Genomic DNA, 18,008 nt, shown 5'->3' with positions numbered 1-18,008 from the left:
ATCATTACCTTTATTGCTACCTTGATCTATTACCCTGTCATTTCTCTTTAATTTTCTCAACCTTTCCCTACACAATCCCTTCTTCCCCTATTTACTTTAAAGCCCTCTCTGCTTCCTTAGTTATACAACTCATGAGAACACTGGTCCAGCATGGTTTAGGTAAAGCTTGTCCTCCACTTTCCCCAGTACTGTTGCCAGTGCCCCATGAACTGCAACACACTTCTCCCATGCCAGTCTTTGAGCCATGCTTCATCTTTCTAATCTTATTTACCCTATGCCAATTTGCACATGACTCAGATAATAATCTAGAGATTATTACCTTTTGAGGTTCTGCTTTTTAATTTGTGCCTAGCTCCCTATGCAGAACTTCTTTCCTCGTTTTATCTATGCCATTGGTACCTCCATGGACCATGACAAATGGATCCTGACCCTCCCAGTGCAAGTTCCTCTCCAGCTCTGAACAGATATCTCTAACCCTGGCACAAGGCATGTAAAACAGCTTTCCAAATTCTCACTCTCGGCTGCAGCGAACAGTGTTTATCCCTCGGACTATATTGTTCCGTACTACCTCTACGTTCCTTTTAACTCCCCCCACTTGAATGGCTTCCTCTACCATGGTGCCATGGTCAGTCTGCTCTGCTCATTCACACTACAGCCCTCGCTTTTGTCCATAAAAACTGCAAAACCTCGAATTTGTTGCTCAGTTGCAAGGACTGAGGCTCCTGCACTCCCACTTTTTTGGTCGCCTTATCTGCCTGACTCACCTACACACTCCTGTCCCTTAGCACTGACCAAGTGAGATGACACTAACCTGATAGAATTTTACATTAAGTTTGAAAAGGGTGTCACTGCCTCCTGGAACAAAGTGTCCAGATAACTTTCCCCCTCCCTGATGCATCACAATGTCTGCATCTCAGCCTCCAGCTCATCAACTCTGAGCCAAAGCTCCTAAAGCCACAGACACTTACTACAGATGTGGCTGCCATGGATTTCAGTGGCATCCAGGACCACCCACCTGTTGCAGCCGTGACACATGCCTGTACTGCCATTTTTATTGTGTCAATTAAATTTATTTTTCTTAATTAATTTATACTTCCTGTGGTGAAATGGAGTGCTATGTACCTTTAAAAGGAAGTAGTTAATCGACCACTTGACTGTATTGATCAATCGCTATACAGGGCTGGCTACTTGGGTAACTGTAAGTTTAGAGCTGGAGGTAATTGAAGAAGTGCACATTGTGTCAGTGTTCTGTTCTTTGTTCCAATAAACCACCAATGTTTGTTGAGTGAATCGGTCTCTTTCTGCCAACATTGTTTCAAGCACTGACCTAGTGTGTAGATATCAAGAGCAGAGCCTCATGTTCGCGGGACCCAGCGAACCCAATAACCCAAAACATAAAACTGGCGACGAGGATAAACCGGATGAATTGACGGCAATCAAGAAAGCCACGGTAAGCCAGCTACGTTACTTCGCCACTACCTTGAAAGCTGTTTGGAAGCGCAGTCTCCTTAGCCATCGAGTATGCCGTGATTTGGACATCTTGAACCATTTGACTCCATTTCGGATGGCTGGTCTCATTATTTCGAATGCCTAGCGTTCTTCTTTACCACTAACGACATCGCACAGGAGGACAAGAAGAGGGTGACTCTTTTGTCTGCCTGCGGGAGCAAAATGTATGGGCCTATCTGCAGCCTCATGTCACCTCACACCCCCGATACGAAGACTTTCGACAAGTTAGTGAGTATTGTAAAATACCAGCTGAAGCCAAAGCCCTCAGTCACTATGCAGCATTTTAAGTTCGATTCGAGGAATAGGCTTCCAGGAGAGACAATCACTGGTTATGTTGCTCCTTTAAAGGAATTGATGGAATATTGTGAGTTCGGAACTTCGATTAATGACATGTTGAGAGACCGATTGATATGCGAAATTGGGTCGATGCTATTCAAAAGCAATTGCTATCTGAAACGAACCTAGACTTCAGTAAGGCATTAGAACTAAACAGCCATGGAGAGCGCTGTTAGAGACTCAGACACAATAAAAGATACACAAAATGGCGCCATCCATCTTGTAGGCCGGGTAGCACCGGTAACAAAAGGCGCAAAAATGTCAGGCTCCACAGGAAGGCGGGAATCGCCCCCTATTTACGGACCATTGAAGAACAACAGTACTACAGTGAAAACCCACAACACTAATGAGAGAAATGCAGCGTACAGGCGATCGACAGTTCAGAAATGTCGAATGCTTTTTCTGCCACCGCAATGGTCACATAATGCAGCACTGTAAAGATAGACTGAGACAGCTTTTTAAAAACAAAGGTAGAAATCGAGTAATCTGTCTCATTGAAGAACCAGAGGAAGCAGAATCTAACATCTATTCATTACATAACCTGAAAGTGGGTAGAACTGATCCAATCTAGGTAGTCATTAGTGTCAATGAACAACCTATCAAGGTGGAAGTCAATACTGGGCCATCCTTGTCTGTCATAGGAGGACACACGTTCAGATGCTTGAACAAAGGAGTCAATCCTTTAAGTTTGAAAGAATCGGGCACTAAATTAAGAACATATGCAGGCGAAGAAATAAGAGTGAAAGGAATATGTCAAGTCTTGGTGCAGTATGGGGACCAGTCTGCAAGTCTACCCCTTATAATAGTAGCTGGGGAGGGCCCCAGTTTAATTGATCGCAACTGGCTCTGAAAGATTAAACTTCAATGGGCCGAAATTTTTCAAATCAGAATAAGAAATTTACAGGAATTGCTACAAAAGTACGCTTCCATTTTCAGTGACGAGCTAGGAAGGATTCATGGGCTGCAAGCCAAAATCCACGTAGACCCTAGCACAACCCCCAGATTTATCAGAGCCAGACAAGTCCCTTATGCTCTATGGGATAAGGTTGAGACCCAGCTAAACAGGTTGGAAAAGTTGGGTACCTTACAACCGGTGTAATTTTTTGAGTGTGCGGCACTCATAGTACCCATACGCGCAGGGCCTGCATCCCGTGGAAGAAAAGATCAAGGCTATTCGTGAGGCACCTGCGCCAAGAAACACTACAGAACTAAAGGCCTTCTTAGGCATGATAAACTATTATGGCTGGTTCCTCCCCAATCTTTCAGCCGTACTGGCTCCTTTATACGCATTGCTTAAGAAAAACCATAAATGGATTTGGCAAGCTTTACATCGGGATGCATTTCTGAAAATAAAGCAAGTGTTAAGATCATCGGCCCTACTCGTCCACTTTGACCCAAAAACAAATTGATTTTAACTTGCGACATTTCCCCTTATGGAGTAGGGGCTGTACTTTCACATCGGATGGCGGATGGCTCCGAACGACCCATTAGTTATACATCTCACAGTGCTGCAGAGCAACGATATTCTCAAATTGTGAAGGAAGGCTTGTCTGTCATGTTTGGTGTTCAGAAATTCCATCAATACCTCCATGGTTGCCATTTTCACATTATGTCCGACCACAACCCTCTGCTGGGATTATTTGGAAAGGATAAGGCAATACCCCCCATCGCATCAGCTTGCATCCAGAGGTTGGCACTGATATTGGCTACTTATGAGTACACATTTATTCACTGATCGGGAAGCCAGATCGCACATGCTGACACCCTGAGCTGTCTCCCCCCTGCCAGCTAAAAACGTGAAGGTTCCAATTCCCCAGAAACTTGTCTTAGTACTAAATTTTTTGGATTCCTCCCATGTCCAAGTCAAACAAATCCATGAGTGAACAAGCCAAGATCCTCTTTTGTCTCACATCCGCGGGCAGGTCTTGAATGGATGGTCTGGCGAGCCCAAGTCGGATGACATGAAACCTTATATCAATCGCAGATATGAGCTTACTTACCAGGACGACATATTGCTCTGGGGAGCAAGGGTTATCGTGTTCCCAAGAGGGCGAAGGCCATTACTGTCCAAATTACATAGCGCTCACCCTCGCATTAGTAGGATGAAGATGCTCACGCACAGATACTTGTGGTGACCAGGGATGGATGTGGACATCAAAACTCTAGTCAAAAGTTGACTTCATGCCAGGAGGCATAAAATCTACCCCACTTAGCTCCATTGCACCCCTGGAAATCGCCGGGGTAGCCATGGGATTATTTGGAGAGGATAAGGCAATACCCCCCATTGCCTCAGCTCGCATCCAGAGGTTGGCACTGATATTGGCAACTACATGAGGTCCTTCTTGGGCACGATGTTCCTTTTACTAATAGATGCCCATTCCAAGTGGATGGATGTCTACGAAGTCCGGTCACCCACATCTACTGCCACAATAGACCTTTTGCAACAGAGTTTTGCAGTGCATGGGTTACTCATGTTGAATAATGGGACCGCATTTATCAGTGGGGAATTCCACACTTTTACGACCCTCAGCAGAATAACTAATATCAAAACCTCACCTTACCATCCTGCTTCTAAAGGTTTGTCTGAGCGGGCGGTACAAACTTTTAAGCCCAGGATGAAAAAGCTGGACGGGGACTCCATCAGCACCAGATTGTCACAGTTCCTGTTCGCATACTGGACGATACCGCACACGACCACCGGTATTGCCCCACTGAATTACTAATGAAGAGACGACTCCGCACTCGTCTAACTCTTATCAGTCCAAATTTAGGAGGAAAGGTGGAGAGAAGCCAAGAGGCCCAGATGACTAGACATGATGGCCATAATCATGAAAGAAATTTCACATTGGGAGACACAGTTTGCGCAAAAAACTTTGGAGATGGGCCCAGTTGGCTATTCGGCGAAGTGAACGCTGTGACAGGACTCCTCTCCTATAATGTATCGGTAAACGGCTAAATAATTGGACAATACGTGGATCATCTCTGGAGAAGAGAGTCAGTCCCACAAGAAGGAATGCAGTCATCATCTGCATTTGAGCCTGCACCGCACGTAGAAGAAATATCACATGATTTGGAAGCACTAGTGGGGCCTGTTGGACCCGAGAGGGTCGAAAACACAAACTTGCCCACTTCCACCGAAGAGCCTGATGGACAGTTGGGCCAGAGAAAGGAGTCTCAGAAAAGCCAGCTGCGGTCGTTGAGATATGATGCTCGACAAGTCCGAGAAAACCTCCTGAAAGTCTTTACCTGTAGATAGTTATTCATGTAAATAGTTGGGATGTTGTGAAGCTTGTCAATTGTACTTCCAAGTAAAGGGGGATGGATGTGGTAAAGTGAAGTGCTATATACCTTTAAGAGAATGCAGTTAATCGACCGCGTGACTCTATCAACCAATCATTATGCAGTATAGACTACTTGGGTAACTGTGGGCAGAATTTTATGCCTGCCAGGCGGGCGGGCCCAACCCAATCTCCAGCGGGCGGGAAGCCGATCCCCGCCGGAGAAGCGGGCCCCGCTGCCATTTTACATAGGCGGGCCAATTAAGACCTGTCCAGCGGTAAGCACTATGCGCTTCCTGTGCAGGTGGGGGGGATTCCCCAAAAGCGAGAGTGCGCTCTTATGCACATGCGCACGAAAGAGCGCACATCTCCCTGAGGCTAAGTGCTGCCTCAGGGAGATCGCTTACACGTCTAAAAATATGAAAATTAGAAAAAAAAATTCCCTAACATGTCCCCCTCATGTGACAATGTCACATGAGATGGGACATGTTCATAATTTACATTATAAGTTTATTAAACTTTTTAAATCCCTACATGAAACCTCATCCTGCCGGTGGATGAGGTTTCATGTTTTTTCAGAAGCCCGCCGGGGCTCCTGGCCTGCCCGCCAACCTTAAGGTTGGACGGGCAGGTCCTTTAATTGTTTCAATGATCCTGTCAATGGCCTCAATTGGCCATTGACAGGTCGGCAGGCGCACAGCTGATTTGGCTGTGCCCCCGCCTTCCTGAAAGTTTAAATGGGGCGGGATGACATCGGGGGTTCTGCCCGACGTCATCCCGTGTTATTTTACGTGTCGGCGAGCGGGCCCCACCCCCTGCTCGCCGACAGCAAAATTCTGCCCTGTAAGCCTAGAGCTGGAAGTGATTGAAGAAGCACACATTGTGTCAGTGTTCTGTTCCTAGTTCCAATAAACCACCAGTGTTTGTTATGTAAATCGGTCTCTCTCTGCCTACGTTGTTTCAAGCACCGACTAGTGTGTAGATATCAAGGGCACAGCTCACGTTTGCGGGACACAGCAAACCCGGTAACCCAAAACATAAAACTGACGACAAGGATAAACCGGATGAATTGATGGCAATCAAGAAAGCTGTGGTAAGCCAGCTACGTTACTTCGCCACTACCTTGAAAGCTGTTTGGAAGCGCAGTCTCCTTAGCCATCGAGTATGCGTGATTTGGGCATCTTGAACCATTCGACCCTGTTTCCAGTAGCTGGTCTCATTATGTCCAGCGCCTAGCGTTCTTCTTTACTGCTAACGACATCACGGGGAAGGACAAGAGGGTGGTTCTTTTGTCCACATGCAGGAGGAAAATGTAGGGGCTGATCCGCAGCCTCACTTCACCTCACACCCCCCGATACAAAGACTTTCAATAAGTTAAGTGAATATTGTAAAACACCGAACTCCTGGCTTCACACTCTGCGTACTCAAGCAGCACTTGGTGCAGACAAGCAGCACTCAGACACCCCTGTATTTTATACTCTCTGGAAAACAATGATGAATCAGCTCTGCTAAAGCTCAGAAATCAGTTTAAGCTAACTACCTAATTTAGTTACAGCTGCTCACCGAGAGTTTGCATATCCCTGTTTAAGACTGGAAGAAACATAACTCTTAGCTTAAACAGTAATTTTTAGTTAATTGCTAAATGTAAACAAAAACTAGACTTTGGAGAGAGATAAACCCTTAAGATACCCTTACTCACCGAACTCCCAGCTTCACACTCTGTGCACTCAAGGAGTACACAGTACAGACCTTTCTATTTAGCTTTTGTAATCAGTTTTTAAACTAATTACTTAATTCAGATATAAGAAAGTTAACTTCAATGTTCATCTATAAACCTTTCCTCTCTGGCCACCCTTGTGCTGTGACGCCACTGCAATTTGGTTCTTGCTGTACCATTCACCTCACCTCACTTTCTCTGTTTGAATCTTTGGTACCACTCCCGTGGTGCCCCGTGCTTCCCCAACTCTTCATGCTGTTCTGCATCATTCCCAATCATGCAAATTGGAGACATAAAACCTGGAAGTAAAACGATCATGAGACATTCCTGTTAAAATCAGACATTCTCACGCATTCCAGAATCTTACTCAAGGGGTTGTTGAAACGTGATGCTTTGCCATTGGGAGTTTTGAAGCAAAGAACATTGTAACCTTTATGGAAAATTGGGTAAACATTTAAAGTTATGGAAGTACAGATCGATGGTAAAGAATAGGACAGTGGGATTTACTTTGGACTGCTCTAGCAAGAGATGCTTAAACATAGTAATCCCAATATTTCGATGATTTTTGGTTGGGGAAAAGTTACTGTCAAACTCAGAAGTACAGGTTTCCCTGAATATTCTGGAGCTTTAACTCCAAGGCCGATGAATTTTTGTTAGGTTTCCAGGCAGACAGCCTAATTCCTCAGGCTTGGCTGCCTGACAGCAGGTGTGGTGTTGAGCTGAGTGCAGGCAAGGTGGAGAAATCCAGGTCTGAGGGAGGGTGAAGAAGGAAGACGGGGTGTGTGAGTGGGTCTGGGCGGAGAGGGTGGGACAGACTGTGTGTGCAGCTGGGTAGGGAAGGCGGGAAGGGTTGAGTGAGTGGGGGTGGGTGGGAAGGGTTGGAAGGTTGAGTGAGGGAAGGCATGAGTTGGGGGTGGATGGAGAAGGAAGGGTTGAGTAAGTCGGGTGGTGGATGGGGAGTGGGAATGGCTGTCTGAGTGTGGGTAATTGGGAGAGAGGGCAAGAGTAGGGGGCCAAGTGTGGAGAGAGAGCATGAGTGAGGAGGAAGGGGTTTGGGAAGAGGTGTTGCTGAGAGTGTGTGTGGGGAGAGGCAGGAGGTAGGTTGGGAAGAGGTGTGTGTATGTGTGTGGAGGGGGAGCGGGGTAAGGGAGGGAGCTGATTGTAATGTGTGGGGAGCTGGGGGAGGAGGGCTTCACTGAGTCTTCTGTTTCCAGAGAATATGGAGAGCTTGGCTGAAAATTACATGAGTAAATACAATAACATTTTATAAAGTACTTTAAAAACACAGATTTTCATATTTATATGACGTATTAAATGTTGATCCATAATATACAAACTTAAATAATAACATACCAAATGTTCCTATGCTGCCTTATTTCTGTTTTGTTTTTGCTGGCGTTTGGGGTCAAGAGTCTTCTCAAGAGCCTTTTTTTATATATATATCCATTCATGGGATGTGGGCATCACTGGCAAGGTGAGCCTTTGTTGTACATCCATAACTGCTCTTAGGAATGTGGTGGTGAGTTAAAATGGGGTCACATTGGAAATAGTTTGGTGAAGCACTGCTATAGCTCATTGCTTCACTTCACATATAAGTAATCCAACAATGTCATGTCCTGTTGTTAGTATGGATTTCACCTTGTATTACATTATATTTGAGGGGAGACGGTGGCATAGTGGTACAGTAATATCACTGGACTAGCAACTCAGAGACCCAGGCTAATGATCTGGGGAGATGGGCTCAAATCCAATCATGACAGCTGGTGGAATTTAAATTCATTTAATAACATCAGGAATTGAAAGCTAGTCTCAGTAATAGTGACCATGAAATTATCATCGATTTTTTTTTATTCATTCACAGGATGTGGGCTTCGCTGACTGGACCAGCATTTATTGCCCATCCCTAGTTGCCCTTGAGAAGGTGGTGGTGAGCTGCCTTCTTGAACCGCTGCAGTCTATGTGGTGTAGGGACATCCACAGTGCTGTTAGGAAGGGAGTTCCAAGATTTTGACCCAGTGACGGTGAAGGAATGGCAATATATTTCCAAGTCAGGATGGGGAGTGACTTGGAGGGGAACTTCTAGGTGGTGGTGTTCCCATCCTTTGTCCTTCTAGATGACAGTGCTTGTGGATTTGGAAGGTGCTGTCGAAGGAGCCTTGGGCCAGGAATTTTCCTATGGCGGGTGGGCAAGGAGCCGAGCGTCGCCCATGATCGGCTCCGCGTGCCATTTTCTGCAGGCGGGCCAATTAAGGCCCACCCAGTGTAATGCGTAGCCGGCAGCACTCAGCACTACCTGTGCAGGTAGGGGGAGGAGGGAGAGTCGGGGCTTGCGCTCTTTCGCACATGTGCACGAAAGAGCGCAGCAATCTTCCTGAGGCACAGAGCTGTCTCAGGGAGATTGAATGTATGATAAAATCATGACAGAAATTATTTAAAAATTTATTTAAACATGTCGCCTCATGCGATTGTGTCATGAGTGGGGACATGTTTGTAAATTTATGACAATTTATTTAATAAAAACTTCAGGAAACCTCATCCCACCCATAGATGAGATTTCCTGAAAAACGCAAAGGCCACTTGGGCGTTTTGCCTGCCCGCTAACCTTAAGGTTGGACGGGCAGCGTTCTCAAGTGCTTTAATTAATTTCTTAATGGCCTTAACAGGCTGTTGACATTTCGGCTGGCGCACACCTGCTTAACGAAATTTCGCGATGATGCGCGGTGATGCGGAATGCATGCCCAACGTCATCGCACGTCATTTTACCCGTCGGCGTGTGGGACCCACCCCCCTCACGTCGACTGGAAAATTCTGCCCTTGGTGAATTCCTGCAGCGCATCTTCTACATGGTACACACTGCTGCTACTGTATGTTGGTGGTGGAGGGAGTGACGTTTGTGAATGTGGTGCCAATTAAGCGGATTGCTTTGTCCTGGACGGTGTCAAGGTTCTTGAGTATTGTGGGAGCTGCACTCATCCAGGCAAGTAGGGAGTATTCCATCACATTCCTGACTTGTGCCTTGTAGATGGTGGACAGGCTTTGGGGAGTCAGGAAGGTGAGTTACTCATCACACGATTCCTAGCCTCTGACCTGCTCATGTAGCCATAGTATTTATATGGCTAATCCAGTTCAGTTTCTGGTCAATGGTAACCCCCAGGATGTTGATAGTGAGGGATTCCATGATGGTCATGCCATTGTACTCTCTCTTGTTGGAGATGGTCATTGCCTGACACTTCTGTGGCGCGAATGTTACTCACCACTTGTCAGCCCAAGCCTGTATATTGTCCAGGTCTTGCTGCATTTGGACATGGACTGTTTCAGTATTTGAGGAGTCGCGAATGGTGCTGAACATTGTGTAATCATCAGGGAACATCCTCACTTCTGACCTTATGGTGGAAGGAAAGTCATTGAAGAAGCAGCTGAAGATGGTTGGGCTGAGAGCACTACCCTGAGGAACTCCTGCATTGATGTCCTGGAGCTGAGATGACTGACCTCCAACAGCCACAACTTCTTCTGATGAAGAGTCATATGGACTCGAAAAGTTAACTGTATTCCTCTCCACAGACGCTGTCAGACCTGCTGAATTTTTCCAGCTATTTTTGTTTTTGCCACAACCATCTTCCTTTGTGCTAGGTATGACTCCAACCAGCGGAGAGTTTTCCCCCTGATTCCCATTGACTCCAGTTTTGCTAGGGCTCCTTGATGCCACACTCAGTCAAATGTTGCCTTGATGTCAAGGGCAGTCACTTTCACCTCACCTCAGGAGTTCAGCTCTTTTGTCCATGTTTGAACCAAGGCTGTAATGAGGTCAGGAGCTGAGTGGCCCTGGCGGAACCCAAACTATAAGCGTCATTGAGCAGGTTATTGCTAAGCAAGTGCAGCTTGATAGCACTGTTGATGACCCCTTCCATTACTTTACTGATGATGGAGAGTAGACTGATGGGGCCGTAATTGCCGGGTTGGATTTGTCCTGCTTTTTGTGTACAGGACATACCTGGGCAGTTTTCCACATAGCCGGGTTAGATGCCAGTTTTGTGGCTCTACTGGAACAGCTTGGCTAGGGGCACGGCAAGTTCTGGAGCACAAGTCTTCAGTACTATTACTGGAATATTGTCAAGGCCCATAGCCTTTGCAGTATCCAGTGCTTTCAGCCGTTTCTTGATCTCACGTGGAATGAATCGAATTGGCTGAAGATTGGTATGTGTGATGCTGGGGACCTCCAGAGGAGGCCGAGATAGATCATCCACCCTGCACTTCTGGCTGAAGATTGTAGCAAATGCTTCAGTTTTATCTTTTGCACTGATGTGTTGGGCTCCCCCATCAATGAGGATGGGGGTATTTGTGGAGCCTCTTCCTCCAGTGAGTTGTTTAATTGTCCACCACCATTCACAACTGGATGTGGCAGGACTGCAGAGATTAGATCTGATCCATTGGTTGTGGGTTCACTTAGCCCTGTCTATCACTAGCTGCTTATGCTGTTGGCATGCAAGTAGTCCTGTTTTATAGCTTCACCAGGTTGACACTTCATTTTTAGGTATACCTGGTGCTGTTACCGATACTGTCATGGACAGATGCATCTGTGGCAGGAAGGTTGGTGAAGGTGAGTTCAAGAATGTTTTTCCCTTTTGTTGGTTCCCTCACCACCTGCCGCAGACCCAGTCTAGTAGCTATGTCCTTTAGGACTCGGCCAACAGTGGTGCTACCGAGCCAATCTACTGGGTCCCCCACCCAGAGTACGTTCTGCACCCTTGCCACCCTCAGTGCTCAGTGGTGTTAAAGATGGAGGAGCACTGATTCATCAGCTGAGGGAGGGAGGTTTCCTTGCCCATATTTGGCCTGATGCCATGAAACTTCATGGGGTCCGGATTCAATGTTGAGGACTCCCAGGGCAACACCCTCCCGACTGTAAGCCGCTGTGTATGCCCTGTACCACTGGGACAGACTGGGTCTATCCTGCCTGTGGGGCAGGACATACCCCGGGATGGTGATGGTGGTGTCTGGGACATTATCTTTGAGGTATGATTCCGTGAGGATCACTACGTCAGGCTTGACTAATCTGTGAGGCAGGTCTCCCAATTTTGGCACTAACCCCCAGATCTTAGTCAGGAGGACTTTGCAGGCTTGACATGGATCAGCCCCTCGGCACACAAGGTCAATGGAAACGTTGTTGTTTCTGCTGCCGGGTGGTCCATCCTGTTTCATTCCTGTTGTGTGACTTTGTAGCGGTTTGTTACAACTGAGTAGCTTGCTGGGTCAACTTAAGAGTCAACCACATTGCTGTGGGTCTGGAGTCACATGTAGACCAGACCAGGTGGGGATAACAAATTTTCTTCCCTAACGGACCATAGTGAACCAGTGGCCCATCATACAACAATCAACAATGGTTCCATTTGACTTTTAATTGCAGATTTTTATTGGATTCAAATTCCATCATCTGCCGTGGCGGGATTTGAACCTGGGTCCCCAGGGTATTGCCCTGAATTACTAGCGACAATACCACTATGTCATCACCTCATTGCTTCACTAATGTCCTTTGAGGAAGGAAATCTGCCATCCTTACCCAGTCTGATCTACATGTAATTCCAGACCCACAGCAATGTGATTGACTCTTAACTACCCTCTGAAATAGCCTAGCAAGTCACTCAGTTCAAGGGCAATTAGGAATAGGCAACAAATGCCGGCCTTGCCAGCGACGCCCACATCCCTTCAAATAATAATATAAAAAAATGCACTAACTTCATTGAATGCTGAGGTAACTTTGGTGATTTTATATAAATGCCCCTTGTCTTCAGCCACTTGCACCATTGCAATTTGTACCCCAGGGAGTTGATGATTGAGGATTTCATTATGTTAATGCCATTGGATGTCAAGGGGAGATTCTTTCTTGTTGGAGATGGTCATTGCCTGGCACTTGTGTGGTGTGTATGTTACTTGCCCTTTTCAGCTCAAGCCTAAGTATTGTCCAGATCTTGCTGCATATGGACTGCTTCATTAACTGGGGAGTTGCAAATCGAACCGGTCCAGTTTGGCAGCTCTTTTCTTCAGGACTTGGCCAACTGAGTCACTAGTGGTGGTGCTTGAGCAACTCTTGATGATATATAAAGGAATTGACCCAATTCATGAAGAAATTAAGGTGTTAATTATTAATAGAAGTTGAGAAAATAAAATACACTGGGCAACATTTGAACTAGTGTCAAGAAGCTAGAGAAAAGCGCTATACAGAAGTGCAAGAATTCATAAGAAGCTTGAATGCCTTATTGTTGAACAACAGCCAAACACCTGTGACAGAAATCAGACAGTAAAAACAAAATGACCTTCAAAGGTTCACATAAAGACAGCTAAAAAAAATGATTGATAAGACTTATTAAAAAAAATTGTTTTTGTGGTATACAATGGACAATGCCAGCCTGATTCAATGAGCCACAGAGGGAAAGTCCATGGCTGGGATTTTCTGGCCCCGTGTGGGCGGGACCTGCCATAGGCGAGGCGGCGCCCCAGCCAGAAGTCCAATGACTTGCGGCGGGACCAGAAGATCGTGGTGGCGGGCGGGTGCAGAAAATCCCGCCGCATGTGTTAAATAAGCTACCACACAGACACATAAAAACAGAGACATAGATCAGCCATCTTTAGGACACAAAGGGTTGAGTTCACCACTAACTCCCCTTAATGGTTGAGACAAAAGACCAACTAAAGAAATTATACTGGATTGTGAGTATATTCTTCTTTAAATCAATATGTGTTTGAATATCCAATTATTAATTAAGGTGGATTTAGACATTATATGTAAATTTAAAGTATAATAGTCATGTTGTAATCATCTTTGGTTGACTATAGCTAATGTTCATTATTAAGGGAATACAGAATTGAATATTTACTTCTCTTAGAATAGTCTCTATCTGTATAAGTGAAGTGATTGTCTCTATGTGCCATATATTCTATGATATAGTATTCATTACTATAATGTAATCTAGAATTGATTCTTAAAATAAATATTCATAAGTATGAAAGAGTTGTAGTCTCATACTTACATCCTCATGAGCCCACATATAGATAACAAAATCCTAGAATTCTTAAGTTAGGATTCTAAGTACTGACACTGATAAACTTAAAAAGAGTTGTTTCTACTATTGTATACCTGTACATATATTCTATTCTGAGATAATTTTGCTAGTTTGAAAACTCCTAGGAGGAAGAACATTTCATTGCAGAACCCAGTCTATAGCTGGTAAATCTGACTAAGTTCCTTTAATGATCTGAAATTTCTCTTAGTTGAGCTTTTAAACTAACAACAAGTTTGACTGATAAGGTTAATTTGCCAGGGGTAAAGATAGTAGAATTGTTAACAGATAGATGTTGATGCCCCCCAACCAGAGAACATTCTGTGGCTCTGTGCTTCCAAGTTTTGTCCAACGTGGAGGAGAACTGGTTAATCAGCTGAGGGAGATACATATGAACAAAGAGCAGGAGTAGGCCATTCGGCCCCTCGAGCCTGCTCTGCCATTTAATAAGATCATGGCTGATCTGATGGTAACCTCAAATCTGCATCCTGCCTACCCCCCGATAACCTATCACCCCCTTGACTCACCAAGAATCTATCCACCTCTGCCTTAAAAGTATTGAAAAACTCTGCTTCCGCTGCCTTTCAGGAAGAGAGTTCCAAAGACTCACGACCCTCTGAGAGAAAAAATTTCGCCTCATCTCTGTTTTAAATGGGGATCCCTTATTTTTAAAGAATGATCCCTAGTTCTACATTCTCCCACAAGAGGAAACATTCTCTCCACATCCACCCTGTCAAGTCCCGTCAGGATCTTACATGTTTCAATCAAGTCACCTCTTACTCTTCTAAACTCCAGTGGATACAAGCCTAACCTGTCCAACCTTTCCTCATAAGACAACCCACCCATTCCAGTTATTAGTCTGGTAAACCTTCTCTGAACTGCTTCCAGCACATTTACATCCTTCCTTAAATAAGGTGACCAATACTGTACACAGTACTCTAGATGTGGTCTCACAAATGCTCTGTACAACTGAAGCATAACCTCCCTACTTTTGTATTCAATTCCCCTCGCAATAAATGATAACATTCTTTTAACCTTCCTAATTACTTGTTGCACCTGCACACTAGCCTTTTGTGATTCATGCTCTAAGGCACCCAGACCACTCTGCATCTCAGAGCTCTGCAATCTCCCACCATTTAGATAACATGCCTTTTTTATTCTTCCTGCCAAAATGGACAATTTCACATTTTCCCACATTATACTCCATTTGCCAGATCTTTGCCCACTCACTTAACTTATCTATATATTTTTGTAGCCTCCTTTTGTCCTCTTCAAAAATTACTTTTCTATCTATCTTTGTTTCATCAGCAAGTTTGACAACCATCCCATCCATTCCTTCATCCAAGTTATTTATATAAATTGTAAATAGTTGAGGTCCCAGCACTGATCTCTGTGGCACACCACTCGTTACATCTTGCCAACCTGAAAAAGACCCACTTTATGCCTGCTCTCTGCTTCCTGTTAGCCAGCCAATCTTCTATCCATACCAACATATTACCCCCTATACCATGAGCTTTTATTTTCTGCAATAACCTTTGATGTGACACTTTATCAAAAGCCTTCTGGAAATTTAAGCACAGTACATCCACTGGTTCCCCTTTATCCACAACACATGTTAATTTCTCAAAGAACTCCAATAAGCTGGTTAAACATGATTTCCCGTTCACAAAACCATGTTGACTCTGCCGGATTACCTTGAATTTATGCAAGTGCCTTGCTACAGCTTTTTAATAATAGCTTCCAACATTTTCCCTATGACAGATGTGAAGCTAACTAGTTTGTAGTTTCCTGCTTTCTATCTCCTTCCCTTTTTGAATAAAGGAATTATATTTGCTATCTTCCAATCTAATGGGACCTTCCCTGAATCTAGGAGATTTTGGAAAATTAAAACCAATGCATCAACTATTTCACTAGCCACTTCTTTTAAAACCCTAGGATGAAGTCCATAAGGACCCAGGCACTTGTCAGCCCGCAGCTCCAACAATTTACTCTGCACCACTTCTCTGGTGATTGTAATTTTCCTGAGCTCCTCCCTCCCTCCCATTTCCTGATTTATAGCTGCTTCTGGGATGTTACTTGTGCCCTCTACAGTGAAGACTGATGCAAAATACCTGTTCAATTCATCTGCCATTTCCTTGTTTTCCATTATCAATTCTCCAGACTCACTTCCTATAGGACCAACGCTCACATTGTTAACTCGTTTCTTTTTTAAATATTTATAGAAACTTTTACTATCTGTTTTTATATTTCTGGCTAGCTTTCTCTCAAACTCTAATTTTTCCCTCCTTATTAATCTCTTAGTCATCCTTTGCCCTTCCTTACATTTTGTCCAATCTTCTAGCCTTCCACCTATATTTGCACAATTATATACTTTTTCTTTAAGTTTGATACTATCTTTAACCTTTCTAGTTAACCACGGATGACGTGTCCGTCCCTTGGACTTTTTCTTACCACTGGAATGTACCTATTCCGTGTATTCTGAAATAGCCCCTTAAATGTTTGCCACTGCATCTCTATTGACCTATCCCTTAACCTAATTTGCCAATTCACTTTAGCCAGCTCTGCTTTCATGCTCTCATAAGTGCCCTTAGTTAAGTTTAAAAACGTAGTCTCGGACCCACTCCTCTCTCCCTCAAACTTAATGTAAAATTCAAGCATATTATGGTTGCTGGTACCTTCACTATGAGATCATTAATTAATCCCACCTTGGTGCACAATACCAGGTCTAGTAAAGCCTGCTCTCTGGTTGGCTCCAGAACATGCTGTTCTAAAAAACTATCCCGGCAACATTCTATGAACTCCTCATCTATGCTACCTTTGCACATCTGACTTTTCCAGTCTATATGTAGATTAAAATCTCCCACGATTATCGCCGTGCCTTTCTGACAAACTCCCTATATTTCTTCCTTTATGCTCCATTCTACCATGTGGTTACTATTAGGGGGCCTGTACAAGACTCCCACAAGTGACTTCTTGCCTTCATCATTTCTCACCTCTACCCAAACCGTTTCCACATCCTGGTTTCCTGAACTTAGGTCATCCCTCTCTATTGTGCTAATACTATCATTAACTATTCGAGCCACCCCTCCAAATTTTCCTCACTTTCTGTACTTCCTAAATGTCCTATATCCTTTAATATTCAGGTCCCAATCCATGTCCAGGTAGGTAGGTGTTAATCTGTAGGAGGTTTCCTCATCCAAATTTGACCTAATGCCATGAGATTTCACGGGGCTGGAGTCAATGCTGAGGACTCCCAACTCAATTGTATCATTGTGTTGCCATCTCTTGGGGGTCTTCTCTGTCAGTGGGTGGGGCATATCCAGGAAAGATAATGGAGGAATGTGGGATGTTTTCTGAAAGGTCTAATTCTGTGACTATGACTTTGGCGGGCTTTTGCTTGACTACAATTATACAAAAAAGCAAAATCCTTCAGATGATTGCATCATCTGTGGGACAGCTGTCCCAATTTTTGTACAAGTTCCAAGTTGTTAGTGTGGAGGATTTTCTCGGATCAGCTGGGCTGGGTGTGCCTTTGTCAAGTATGAATTCAATGCTCATGTTAATCTGGTTTTACTTTGTCATAGCAGTTTGGTACAACTGCTGTTTGGCTTGCTAGACTATTTCAGAGGGCAGTTAAGAGTCAACTACATTGCTGTGCATCTACAGACACATAGGTCACACTAGCCAAGGTCAGCAGATTTCTTTTTCTCGACTACATTAGTAGTCCAGATGGTTTTTTACCATCACCCTATTGTCTCATCATCATTACTGATGTGTGCTTTTAAATTTCAAATCTGTTAAATTAACTGAATTTAAACTCTGCAGCTGGTACGGTGGGATTTGGATTTATGTCTCTGGATTATTAATCTAGGCCTCTGTATTACTAATCAAATAGTATAACCACTATGCTGCCACTCCCAATACTCAGATAGCTGTCAGAATGCTTCTATCCTGTGACACTCAACTATCCCTCCCCAGTGTTGATTTCATAGGAATGTGGCAAGTTGACTACTGAGGAATTTGTGATCGATGTCATACCTCTGCAATCCCAGGATACCTAAGCAATGTACACAGATATAATTAAAGTGTTAGAACGTAAGATTGATTATTGTA

General features: G+C 44.4%; 1 protein-coding gene across 1 annotated transcript in view; it reads left to right on the top strand.

Moving 5' to 3' along the window:
• The window catches only part of LOC144685630 (putative phospholipid-transporting ATPase IM), a 329,489-nt gene that overhangs the window by 304,344 nt on the left and 7,137 nt on the right, over positions 1-18,008 (top strand). The gene's annotated exons all lie outside the window — the stretch shown is intronic.

Source organism: Cetorhinus maximus, chromosome 1, assembly GCF_964194155.1.
Source record: "Cetorhinus maximus chromosome 1, sCetMax3.hap1.1, whole genome shotgun sequence".
NCBI lineage: Eukaryota > Metazoa > Chordata > Chondrichthyes > Lamniformes > Cetorhinidae > Cetorhinus > Cetorhinus maximus.
Note: the sequence above shows the minus strand (reverse complement) of the source record. Positions and strands in the feature narration are given on the sequence as shown.